The 14201-nt window shown below is 39.0% G+C and overlaps 1 long non-coding RNA gene and 1 other non-coding gene across 4 annotated transcripts in view; one reads left to right on the forward strand and one right to left on the reverse strand.

Moving 5' to 3' along the window:
* Positions 1–14201, reverse strand: part of LOC144230105 (uncharacterized) — a 136071-nt gene that overhangs the window by 77179 nt on the left and 44691 nt on the right. The gene's annotated exons all lie outside the window — the stretch shown is intronic.
* On the forward strand, positions 11951–12085 carry LOC144230141 (small nucleolar RNA SNORA48). The gene has a single exon (XR_013334704.1). It is a non-coding gene; the product is annotated as a small nucleolar RNA SNORA48 (small nucleolar RNA).

Raw genomic sequence — 14201 nt, forward strand, 5'->3', positions numbered from 1 at the left:
CAAAGTTGCAACATTTAATATAATACAGACATGCAACTTTTATTCTACCTGAGTTTATTGGTCAAATAAACTTACGTTATCTTTGTTACAAAATTTATCAGCAAAAACAAATAGCTTGGGATGATGGCTGACTTTGTCTAATGTTCCATGAAGTTTTTGTGAAGGGTGTAAACATAAATATTGGGAGCAAGTGATTTTTTTAATGTTTATTTATTTTGAGAGGGAGAGAAAGGGAGCATGATCAGGGCAGGGGCAGAGAGACCAGGAGAGACAAAAAGAATCCCAAGCAGGCTCTAGGCTGTCAGCTTAGAGCCCAACGTGGGGCTCAGTTTCACGAACCATGAGATCATGACCTGTGTCAAAATCAAGAGTGGGATGCTTACCTGACTAAGCCACCCAGGCACCCCTGGGAGCAAGTGACTTAAATAGATGTAAATTTAGATGTATGTAAGTAGGGTAAAAATTTTTAGAAAAACTATTCAACAATAACTATGTTTTATGGTATGTCTACCTAAAAAGAGTTCCCCAAATCTTTTTGGTAACTTGAAACCTTATAAGTTTTTGCTAATTAAAATTAAATCATGGAATTTTATCAAATATCTAGATCATTTTCAAATAAGGTAAAATATTGAACACTAATTACTGAACATAGGTTTTATTTTTGACTTCCTATTACAGAGGAACTAAAGATAAATTTGGGTCTGTTAGTAAACATATCTTGTGCCAATTCAAAAGATTGTACTATAAAAAAGTGTGTTTCTAGAAATTATGATGTATTCATAAATTCACCAGTGTATAGAATGCTAGTGTGACATTTCGTAATTGCTTAATTTTTCATTTTCAGTAGAAATTAAAGTTCCTAAAGGTTAAGAATTTTAGGGGCGCCTGGGTGGCTTAGTCGGTTAAGCGTCCGACTTTCGCTTAGGTCATGATCTCGCGGTTCGTGGGTTCGAGCCCCGCGTCGGGCTCTGTGCTGACTGCCAGCTCAGAGCCTGGAGCCTGTTTCAGTCTGTGACTCCCTCTCTCTCTGACCCTCCCCTGCTCACACTGTCTCTCTCTCTCGTCTAGAAAGAAATAAAAATATTAAAAAAAAAAAAAAAAGAATTTTAATTAAGAGCCACCCAGGTGGCTCGGTTGGTTGGTTGAGTGTCCGATTTTGGCACTGGTCATGATCTCACAGCTCATTAGTTTGAACCCCACATCAAGTTCTCTGCTGCCAATGCAGAGCTCACTTTAGATCCTCTCTGCCCCCCCCACCCCTCCCCTACTCATGCTCTCTCTCTCCAAAATAAAATATTTGTTAGAAAAAGAATTGGAATGAATTCTTTTTGAATGAATGAATATATGTAATTAAAACTACTAGAAGTAAGGGAAACAACTTTGCATGCAAAGAAAGTAAGATATGTTTTGGGATAAGAAAAAGTATGAGGTATTGTTAACTTTAAAAATAAAAACTACCCATTATTTTACTATCAGAAAAAAATTGGTTTATTTAAGACTAAAAGAGAATTGCAATCTAGGACAAACCAGCTGTAGTAAAACCATAGGCACATCCAGGGAATAAAGAGGAGTTTTACACTTTAAAGAGAAAGAACATCAGTTGGAAAGGCCATTGCAAACTAAAAGTTTATTGGAGTAAACTGGAGATTCTAAGTATGGTGGCTTCTCATTGGCTGAGCTATTGCCCTGGAGGATAAGGAAAGTGTCTCTTTCTCCAGTTGGAATAATACAGTAGTATTCACATTCAGGATCAAGTCTGTGTAAGGTCAAGTGCATCTCTTCTTGTTGAGTCTATGACTATCAGTGGTAGGGCATAAGAGAAGGATATGCCAAAACCTTCTGACTCCATTTTAGTGAGATTTCCATTACTTATTTTTACAGTATGATGATGTTGTTAAGGGAAAGGAAATTATTTGTCCCAAAATAAAACTAGTCATTTCAGAATGGGAAAGAGGAAAACAGAGGACAAAATAGTATAGAAAAGNTTATTATCAGGGTTCTAAAAATAAATCTTAATATCAATAATGTACTCAAATAAAACAGAAACTTAATTTTCTTCCATCTATTAAAAGGACAACGTTTTCTTAGACTATTGGTCTCCTCTTGATAATAAGAGATTGTCAAGTGTTTATCTTTTAAATAATTTACCTAGAAAGCAAAGATTTTGTGTCTTACCAAAATAATGTTTTGTGCTTTATGTTATCTTACTCAGGTCTTTGATTACTTAAAAAAAATGGGGTCTTCTCAATATTAAAAAAGATAAGTTTTGCTCACAGTTATATCACCTTCCGTATTTGCCTTTAAAATTTTTGTTGCTTTGGTTAAATGGATATTGAGTACTGTTTTATAATGATCTCTCATCCTATTTAGTTGTGTCCCAACCTTTTGATACTTTTGACAAACTTCCCAAAATCAAATTCTAAATAAAGTCTTTTTGATCTGAAATTAACTTTGGAAATTATTAGAGGGTCCTTGGAACATTTCAAAAGATTTGTTCTCTCTTTATAAAAGACAGATACTCAACTAATTAGACTTATTTTATATGTTAAATTACATGAGAAGCATTGTCAAATAAAAAGTAATATGAAGCCTTATGTTGCATTTGTAACTGGTATATAAATGTTCCAGAAATTGTATGAAATTCCCAGAAATCTGATATGTCCTACTATGTTATCATTTGTAATTCCAGTTATTTCTCTTTTTTATCATTTTAAAAAGTTTATTTATTTGAGAGAGAGAGCAAGCGAGTAGGGGAGGGGCAGAGAGAGGGAAGGAGGGAGAGAGAGAGAGAGAGAGAGAGAGAGAGAGAGAGAATCCCAAGCAGGCTCCATGGTGTCAGTACAGAATCCATTGTGGGGCTTGAACTCATGAACCATGAGATCATGACCTGAGCCGAAGTTGGACACTTAACTGACTGAGCCACCCAGGAGCACCCAGTTATTATTATCTTAAAATGTTTTTTTTTGTCAGAGAAATAACCAAAGCTCCTTGTCAACTGCATTTTCATGAACTCTCATCAGATCTTTAATCATGGCCAATTTTAAGTATTTTGTCATTTACAGCTGTTGTTTTACTCTTATGCTTTTCAAGTGTATTCCTGTATTTATTTCATTTTCAATGTGGTCAATGGAAAAAAATCTGGCAAACAGAGGTTTCTGATAACTTTTAATTGAACTGTCCTAGAATTTGTAGAACAAATGGAAAAACTGGATTCAAGCAGAACAAGAGTTAATAACATGGGATTGAATGAACTGATAAGGATGTTTATAACTTATGACTTTTTTGTTTGAAACATTACAGGTTCTTTAATGTTTTGATTTTCTAGATTTATGGACACTTTTTCACTTAAGCTCCAATGACTTACAGTAATTTGGTAAAGCTATACCTTTGTGAAAAAGGATGAAACAGTAACTTTTTCTTCCTATCTGATACCTTTAAAATTTGGAAACTTACTGAATGGCAATATACTTATTTCCATACATTCAATAAGAATCTGTTCTCCACCTGAAATCATTATTATACTATATATTAACTAACTTGATTTAAAGAAAAATAATAAGAATCTGTTCTCATTGGGTTTTTTTCCCAGCCCTTTATGTTTATTTATTTATTTTTGAGAGAGAGAGAGAGACAGAGAGAGACAGAGAGAGAGAGAGAAGGAGAAGACAAAGAAGAGGAGGAGGAGGAGGAGGAGGAGGGGCAGCGAGAGTGGGAGTGAGAGAATCCCAAGCAGGCTCCATACTGTCAACATGGAACCTGATGCTTGAACTAGTGAACTATGAGATGACCTGAGCCAAAATTAAGAGTTGGATGTTTAACTGATTGAGCCATCAGGTGCCCCTCTGTTCTCCTTGCAATGGCACACAATTGGAAGCTATGGAGTCAATAAATCCTCTTGGAAAAATGGTCTACTACCACCTTTTTATAGGGCTCCCTGCAGCTCTACCAGGTGACTAAGCAAGGCCACTTCCTAAGGGCAAACTTAGGAACTTCATAATATTTTAGGGACCTCAAACAAGAAAGGAATTAACCAAATCTATAGGTATTATAAGCAAAGTCTGATGACAAGTCATTGGGCTGGCTTCCTGGGCTTAAGGCTTTTAAAAGTTCAATTTGAGAGTCCTTATGAAAAATTCCAACAGAATAAATTTAAAAGAGGCCATGTGGTCAATCACTATTTTTGCTGCACTTACGTAAATAATTAGGCCAAGTTTAATGGGATTAAACTTATTTTGCAAACAAATTAGTCTTACCATGGTTATGTTTGATAAAAAGGGATGAATATAAAGAGAAATTATCTTTGCACCTTTGTAGACAATAGATTTTAGCCATGTTGTTTTATTTATTTTTTTTAAAAAATGTTTTTAATGTTTTTTATTTATTTCTGAGAGAGAGAGACAGCGTGAGCAGGGGAGGGTCAGAGGGAGAGGGAGACACGGAATCTGAAACAGGCTCCAGGCTCTGAGCTAGCTGTCTTCACAGAGCCCAACGCGGGGCTCAAACCCACAACCGTGAGATCATGACATGAGCCCAAGTCAGACGCTTAACCAACGGAGCCACCCAGGTGCCCCAGTCATGTTGTTTTTAAAAGTTGTGTTATTTACCGATAAGCGGGACCAGATCCTCAATTCTATTTTCCTCAAATATCAGGCTAAAACTCTCCAAACTAACATTTTTAGTTTTCTCCCATCTTTTTATTTGGAATCACTAGGAGCTAAAACTGCTCTTTTCCCTAAAGCCCTGCAAACTGAATGTGGACAAGGTGATATAAACATAAAAGAGAATGTGCCTCAATAGTCCATGTGTAGACAATCTTCATGCCTGTTGTGATATGTATGGGCCATTCAAAAAGTTTACCTCAACACCTGATAATATTGTTGGAGAACAAGAATTCCTGTCTCCTCAAAGATTCTTCTAGATGGACTAAGAATCAAATTGACATGAAATAGATTAACAAAAGAAAATCAAATTTAATAAGCATATGAATGGGGAATCCACACAGACATGGAAATTCCAAAGACAGTCAAAATAAGGTAAAATGTCATTTTGAACTAAAGAAAAGGTGACAGGGTAGGAGATTTCACAAGAAAGGAATGCATTTCACAGTTGTTTGGTAATTAGATGTTTGCCTTATCATAAAGATGGCTAACTCAGATAAAGTTTATCTTCGTTAATAACCCTTATTCTAGGAAAGACCCCTGATTTAGATTCTTCTGTGTGGTTAATGTGTTGCTGGGTGAATTGGGGAAAGCCCATGCCCTGAAGTCTCAAAGATGCCCCAAAGATGTTGCAAAAAGCTCTTGGTCTCATCATGAGAAAGAATTCAAAGATAGACACACCATAGCCGATAAGCGATATAGGTGGTAAAAATTATTAAAACGAAAGTACATTCTTGAGATGTGACAGAGAGAGACAGAAAGAGCAAACGAGCAGCTCACACTGCAGTTTGGGTTTCTATCTTTTATTGATAGTTGTTAACTAGGGGGTGGAATATTCATTACTTGGGGTGGAGATTTCTCAGTAGCAGGGTTTCATGCCCCTTCTTCCTTATTTGGTCAGGGATTTCCTGTCATGGCACTCACCAGCTGGGGCCTATCTGGTTTGATCTGGCTCCTTGTGGAGTGCTGTGAGGACATTCCTCTGACTTTCCTGAAAGCTGGCATAACTTCCTCTTTGTTGGCCTCCAGTATCCTGTTAGAATCTCACTACCTGCCTACTGTAACAAAAAGGACAGAAAGTTTCTGAAGTGCCTTCAGCTGAAAATAATCCACATTCCAGGGGTGCCTGGGTGGCTCAGTTGGTTAAGAGTCCGACTCTTCATTTCCACTCAGGTCATGATCTCAAGGTTGGGGTTCAGGCCTGCATCATGTTCCCCACTGATGGTGTGGACTCTGCTTGGGATTTTCTCTCTCTCTCTCTCTCTCTCTCCTCTCTCTGCCCCTCCTGCTCTGACTCTTTCTCAAAATAAATGGGTGAACTTAAAAAAATAAATAAAAGTAAAAAAATAATCCTCATCTCAAAGTAGCATATGGGGGAGGGGGTGCTATCCTGAACCCCTTCAATATCATGAGAGAATTTCAAATTGCAAAAGATGCATCGAGCCCCATTGTTGCAGAATCTGGTCTGGATAACCTGGTGGAAGAACCAAGCGGCACCTGGAGATCTTGGAAGGGAGGTTTATTTTACACCTGGTAAACTCAGAGGAGATATTCTCCAGAGGCCTGAGCTCAGAGTATCAGCAGAGGGAATAATTTATAGCCTGTTAACTTCTGCATTCCTCATTAATGCATGTGACAAGCAGAGTGGTAAGAAGAACCCAGAATGGGGAGCCTTTGATCAGAAACAGGTATTTCCTTATCAGTCCTGCCGGCCATCTTATAACAGATTTTTCCCTATCACCATAACTAATAATACTGACTGGCTACAGTCAGGACTGATTGGGTTTATAATTTGCTCCATCACCAATTTTTATTTTTCTTTTATTCCCATAGAAATTCCTCTTATTAATTACCTCATTTCTAGCACAGCATAAGGCCTAACTTTGGGAGTCCACTCCCATCACTGCCTCCTGAAATAAGACACAACTATTTAACTGAGCTGATCTATTATCAGGATTGAGAGACTGGTTAAGTGAGATATGTCGCAGTTTATCAATTTTGCTTCTGGATTGTGAAACTTTATGGTTTCAAAGGTGGAACTGAAGGAGAGCAAAATACATCACCCCAAAATATGTCCTTTCAGTATATTATTTTAAGCTGGTTATTTTTAAGAAACAGCAGTCACAGATGAAGCTCTGAAACCTGAGTAGAGGTTCTCCTTTTGTAAGAAACATTTATATTTATCAGGGAAATCTCCATTTGTAAGGGCTTCTCTCCTCTGTACTAGGAAGAGAAGGATGACTCTAAATCTCCAGAAACTCTGGTCAATGCAGAAGGCAATGACTTAAATCTGCATAACAAGCTTACCTTTGTTTACTGTGTTTTTCCAGGCACCCTCACATAACTGGCCTCTGCCACCTCCCCAGCCCCCACATACACTCACAACATCATTTTGTCTTTAGCTGGAGATGTTATTTAGAGTAGTGTTTTGTGCCATTTGGGGGAGTTAACACAGTTTTCCTGGGTATCTCCCATGTATACAGGAGCTATACATGTTATTAAACATTATGTTTTTCTCCTGTTAATCTGTCTTCTTTTACAGGGGATATCTTGGGCAAAAAGCTAGAAGGGAAAGAAGAAAATTATTTTGGGGCGCCTGACTGGCTCAGTCGCTTAAGTTTCTGACTCTTGGTTTCGGCTCAGGTCATGATCTCATGGTTCCTGAGTTCGTAACCCGCATCAGGCTCCACACTGACAGTGCAGAACCTGCTTAGAATTCTCTCACTCTCTGCCCCTTCCACACACTCAATCAACATAAATAATTTTAAAAAATTTTCTTTTTCAAAGAAAATTATTTTTCCTCACCAACACCCTGTATGAGTGCATCTTTCCTCCTTGGCCTACTCACAATCACAATACCTCCAGATCACAATTATAGTTAGAGAATAGAGCAGAACTAGCAATGTAATGGAGAGTATATCCAGGAACAGATGGTTCACTGACTTGACTCACAGAACATTCAAACTGGAGATCAGAACAGATGTCAAGTTCATCATCCTTTACCACAGAAAGTGAGCTGACTTGGAGAAAATTAGAGGCAAAGGAAGATGTAGAACTAAAGTCTTTGTTGGTCTTTTTTTTTAAAGTTTTTATTTATTTTTGAGAGAGAGAACACATGAGCAGAGGAGACACAGCTAGAGAGGAGAGACAGTAAGAATCACAAGCAAGCTCTGAACCAACAGCAAGAAGGGGCCTGATGGAGGGGGGCGGGGGGCTCAAACTTATGAACCATGAGATCATGACCTGAGCCAAAATGGGGCACTTAAACCAACTGAGCCACTGTGAGAAATAAGCCCACTGACCCAATCAAGGGAGGGACTCAAGAGACTTGGAGCACAGTGAAGCAAGGCTATAATCAATGTTGTTGCAAGAGCAGGTGTCTGATGGACAGGAACACTTGGGGCACTTACAACAGGCAATTTATCTCCTACCCTGCAAGTCCCTCCCCTGGTTTCTCATTGGCTGAGTACTACAGAGTTTACAGCCTCACCTAGTATTGCTTATGCCCCTATAAGGCAAAAAGTACATTCCTTTAGGTGATCCTGAGACTTCAGTTCTTTGGTGCATTCTCATTGCAAAGCCCATGAAATGGAGAGGGGAATGAAGTGTCTAAAGGGTTTGGGACTCCACTGGGGGAGTGGGGGGGGGCAGGTGGTGGTGGGCGGGAGTTCATAAATATTTCCAATAGATTGTGAACCTATAGTTAACTAGACAGTACAGCTTTTACGTGGTATTTCTAAAAATGAATCATCTCACCTACTTCTCACAGCCACCCAGGTGTCTCTAAAGTCTCTTGTTTTATTCTCATCTTGGATATCCCCCTCCAACCCTCCAACACTCCATACTTAGGATGCAGCTTACCAGTGTCTGAACACCTTGATATACAGTTCTATTATATCTGGCTCTCCTCCATAGAAAGGGGGAAGTGGGACTCACTTCCCACCTCAGGGAACTGCTCATAGAGAAGTGACATAATTCTTCTATGCACATCTCTCCTTTATGATGACTTAATTCCATAAGAAAATAGATCTCTCAGATTTGAAAGTAGCTACAAAGTGAAATATTTTAGCAAGATATTTCTAAACAATTTAACAATTGGCTTATAAAGATTTTTTCACATTTCCTTGCCAAAATACTTATCTTTAAGATTGTGACTAGTCAATGATTATTTACTAATTTGCTAATAACTTTACTAACAAAAAGGCATAGAAAAAATTTTGGAGTTCAAAATATAATACACTTTTAAAAGTGATTTCTTTTCCTTCATCCAACAGAGTAACAGATCATATCAGCAGCCCACTCATTCTGGTTTCTACTCTCTACATTCTCACTTCTCAGAGCCAGAACCTTACAGTCTGGCAGTGAGTCACCTTATCCAACACCTGCATATAATAGAAGCACCCCAATACTAATTCCACTAAGATTTTTATCTAGCTCATTTTTCTACACCTCTAATGATCTTGACTTAATAACTAAATATGGCAATATGTCAGAAAAATAGTCCCTTTACAAAAAAAGAGGGGAATTTTCCTATGTTTCACAAAGAGGAGCAAAGCAAATTTCTGATCCAATACTCATGACACTCACTGCAGATGGTCTTTCCCTCCTTGAAAATTTCCAAAGGCTCTATGCAGAAAACTCATTTCTGCATCCCCTTCCTATGCATCCTTTGCCTAGCTAAGTCTTAGTCATCCTTGTAGTCTTAGTTCTAAAGCTCTTTTAGGGGTGTCTGGGTGACTCCATTGGTTAAGTGTTAGACTCATAATCTCAGCTCAGATCTTGATATCAGGGTCATGAGTTCAAGCTCCATGCTGGGCATGAGTTCAAGCTCCTACTTAAAAAATGTTTTAAAAAAGTTGTTTTAGTTCTTATCTTTTTAATGTTTTTTTTAATGTTTTTTTAAATGTTTATTTATTTTTGAGAGAGAGAGACAGACAGAGCAAGAGTGGGGGAGGGGCAGAGAGATAGGGAGACAGAACTGAAGCAGGCTCCAGGCTCTGAGCTGTCAGCACAGAGCCAGATGTGGGGCTCAATCTAATGAACCACAAGATCATGACCTGATAGAGGCAAGTTGCTATGCTGAGTTCTGAGGAATAACTGGGGGCAGAGGCAGAGGCAGGGGCAGGGGCAGGGGTGGAGGAGGGGGGGAGGCATTATGATTTAAAACCAATACATAAGTGTATAATTACTAAAAAATGAGTAAAATGGAATGAGAGATACAGGCTATAAAGAATAGAACTAAGGAGATCTAATGGGATTAGAGAGCATGCCTCTGAAGGCCTCTTGATATTAAATTTGGGATTTAAACTGAACCCTGAAGTATAAAGGGCAACTATCATGGTGAAGAGTGGCCCAGACTAAAGGAGTAGCATTCTGAGTGAGGAAAGAGCCTAAAGCTTGGGAGGACCTGAACAAAGCCCAATACATTTAGAGCAAAATGAGCAAAATGCAGAAAGGCTTTAAGATAAAAGTAAAAAGATAGACCAAGCCTTGCAGGCCCTTTTGGGAGTATTAGTTTTTACCTTAAGGACAATGGGAAGCTTCTGACTGGTTTCAAAAAGGAAAATAACCAAATCTAATTTATCTTTTGAAAAGATCTCAGTATTATGTGGATACTGGATTGGGCTAATTAAATTAAGAGTGTTTAACCCCCAGACTATTAAAATAGGTATTTTCTTTGGAAGTAAAGCAGGTGAAGAAGGAATTAGTTGTTCTAATTTCTGGTCCCCACTAATGTTATGCCCAGATCGCGATCTCCCCAAAATCCCACGACCACCGAGGAGTCTGAGTCACGTATGCAAAGGCAGAGGGCTTTATTATGGGTTTAAGCTCGCACTCCCAGACCTCACCAACGCAATGGATCCATGCTGAGAGCCCTGAACAAGGGCAGAGTAGGGTTTTTATGGGGTTTGAGACGGGGAGTTATAGAAGTTGTGACATGGGAACAGTGATCCAATCATAATTATACAACATCATTGACAGCGGGTTTGACCATACACATTGTCTAGAGTATTCGTTACTTTTGGCGGGATCCAATTACAACATTTAGAGTACCTTTAAATTCAACCAATCACAGAGAGACCCTAGGGTCTTACTCGGCGACTAACGGGTTAACTTTAACATTAGGTAACAGGGTCCTATCTATAGTTTCTATCTCCAGGCCTCTCCCTTAATGATGTGGAGGGTGGTCGCTGGCCTTTCCTGATTGGGTGTTGCAAGGGTGGTTTCTCCTGCCTTGGGCGATGTGCAACTGCCTGATAGTTTCGGGAAAGCTGAAACTCAGGCCTTCTAGTTCAGAGGGGAAACTTAAAGCCTGCCATGGAGTCAGTTTGGTTTAGACGTTTAGACTTGTGTCCTTACAATGTCTACCCCTTGGGTGGAAAGAGGTAACCTCTGGACAGTTTTCCCTCAGGATGGATAATGACCTGTGATGGCTGATGATCAGACTTTCTGGTTGGGTTCTTTCCAGCTTGTATCTCGGCTCAGGTAAAAGAAAGACCTTGAGGGCAAAGCACCCGCTGATGGGAACTAGAACTACTCCCTCAAGCAATAAAAATGACCCTGAGGAGCAAGCCCCACCCTGCCATGACTGACTCCAAAACAATGACTGATTTGACTCTCACTGCCTAACTGCGTTACCCATCCATTTTTGCCCCCATGTTTTCCCTACATAAACCTGGAAGAATTTTTAGCACTTTGGAGACAGTCTTTGAGATGTCAGTCCACTGTGTTCTCGGTGTTGGCCTCAGTGAACTAAATTCCTTATGTCACCACCATTACTTTCTCTGCCTTTAGATGGTGTTAGTGGGAAATAGCCGAACCTAGTCTATTCGATCACCCCAGGCTACATGGCTATCATGCTAGCAATGTTTTGTTTGTTTGTTTATTTATTTTTTAATCACAGATCATGGTTTGGATGCTGATGGGCCCCACCTTCGGCTGTATACTCAAAAGAGCTGAAGAGTGCCAGTAAGCTAGCAGGATGCACACCACAATAGCATCACCAGGACACTGTCTTATAGTAGGGGTTATTATGACTTCTGTTGTCAAAACCAAGGGCTGACTCCTCAATTACATCTTATCCCAGAGTGGAAGATTATTTCGCATTCATTAAAGTGTTTCTATGTTTCCAAGGGTGCCACAGAGCTCTACTGACTGTCTGGTTCAGTCAACAGAGCATGTGACAATCTCAGAGTCCTGAGTTTAAGCCCCACATTAGATGTGGAGTCTATTTAAAAAAAAAAAGAAAAAAAGAAACAATTGGCAAATGGCTATTGTCAATACGTCATTCAGGTCCTTGATCTGGGTAGAGTGGCATCTGGTCAGTGGTGCTAGCCTCATATCAGTCTGGGGCAAAGCAATTCCTTGTTTATCCCAGCTTGGCTTTCAGTCTGTGCCGGTGCCTGGTTCATGCCCTGGACACACGGGTTGAAAAAAACAAAATACATCATTCAAAACCATACATATTTAAAGAAAAAAAAGTGTTTCTATGTTTCCAAGAATAGCAACATCCAAGAGCCACATCAGAAACTAGCATGATGTGGGGACTATGATTGCTAATTAATGCAAAGGTAAGTCTGGAAGTAAAAAAGTATATAAAGTATGTTTGATCTTACATCTTCACCCTGAGGTCTTATAGGAGACCTGTTAAAAGTTTTTTGCTTTTCAAGTTTATTTATTTCTGAGAGAGAGAGAGAGAGCATGCAAGCATGAATTGGGGAGGGGCAGAGAGAGAAGGAGAGAGAAATTCCCAAGCAGGCTAGAATCCACAAAACATGAAATCACGACCTGGGCCAAAACCAAGAGTCAGACACTTAACCAACGACCTACCCAGGTACCCTAACCTCTTAAAAGTTCTATATTTTATTATCTCACTTTGAGAGATAAGAATGAGAGAGAGAGAGAGAGATCATGTTTATATATTGTTATAAGAAAGCACAGTTAGAATTAAAGATGTAAAATATCTAGTTCACATGGGGGAATGTCATGATTGAAATGGTTTCAAAACATTTCAATAGAAGGAGAGAAAAATGAAGTTGATAACTGCTGAAACTGAATGCTGGGTCCACGGGCACTCATTATACTATTTTCTATTTAGTCTGTATTTGAAGTTTTTCATAGTTAAAATCTTAAAAATTTTACAAGGATTGAGGAAGTAGACATTCACATGTTATTTTTAAAAATAAATTCCTGGGGCGCCTGGGTGACTCAGTCAGTTAAGCGTTCGACTTCGGCTCAGGTCATGATCACACAGTTCATGGGTTCGATCCCCATGTCGGGTTCTGTGCTGACAGCTCAGAGCCTGGAGCCTGTTTCAGATTCTGTGTCTTCCTCTCTCTCTGACCCTCCCCTGCTCATGCTGTCTCTCTCTCAGAAATAAATAAAAAAACATTAATAGAAAAAATTTCAAAAATAAATTCCTTTTTTTGAAGTTCTTATTTTTAAGTAATCTCTACACCCAGTGTGGGGCTTGAACTCTCAACTTTGGGATCAAATGTTGGATATTGCACCAACTGAACCAGCCAGATGCCCTGACATTCACATGCTATTAATAGGAGCATAAGTTGGCAAAACCCTTCAAAAATTAATGTGGAAGTGCCTATTAAAATTTAAAATCTTCTGCACAAGAAAAGAAACCATCAACAAAATGGAAAGGAAACCTACTGAGTGGGGGAAATATTTGCAAATCACATAACTGATAAGAGGTTAATATCCAAAATATATAAAAAACTCATATAATTCAATAGCAATAAAACAAACAATCCAATAATAGGCAGAGTATCTGAATAGATACTTTTCCAAAGAAGAAATACAGATAGCTAACAGATACAGGAAAAAGTACTCAGCATCACTAATCATCAGAGAAATCTCAATCAAAATTGCAATGAGATATCACCTCACACCTATTAGAATGACTATCATCAAAAAGACAATAAGTGTTGGCAAGGATTGAAGAAGTGAGAACTCTCATGCACTGTCGGTGTGAATATAAGTTGGTGCAGCCAGTTTGAAAAACAGTATGGAGGTTCCTTAAAACGTTCTTCAAAAATAAAACTACCAGATGACCTAGCAATTCTGCATCTGAGTATTTATCCATAGGAGGTGAAAACACTAACTCAAGAAGATGCATGCATCCATGTTCATTGCAGGATTATTTAAAATATTCAAGACATGGAAGCAATGTCACTGTCCATCCACAGATGAATGGATTGAAAAAATGTATATATATACATACACACAATTGAATACTATTCAGCCATAAAAAAGCAAATCTTACAATGGATTGATTGCAAGGTTCAACATGAATGGACCTTGAGGGCATTATGCTAAGTGAAATAAGTCGGCAGAGAAAGGCAAATACCATAAGATCTCACTTACATGTGAAATCTAAAAACAAAAATAAAGGGGCACCTGGGTGGCTCAGTCCAACTTCAGCTCAGGTCATGATCTCGCAGTTCATGGGTTTGGGCCCCGCATCAGGCTCTCCTGACATCTGGGAACCTGGAGCCTCTCTCTGCCCCCCCCCCCCCCCCCCTCTCCTCC

The sequence above is a fragment of the Crocuta crocuta genome, unplaced genomic scaffold (assembly GCF_008692635.1).
Source record: "Crocuta crocuta isolate KB4526 unplaced genomic scaffold, BGI_CrCroc_1.0 scaffold83, whole genome shotgun sequence".
Lineage (NCBI taxonomy): Eukaryota > Metazoa > Chordata > Mammalia > Carnivora > Hyaenidae > Crocuta > Crocuta crocuta.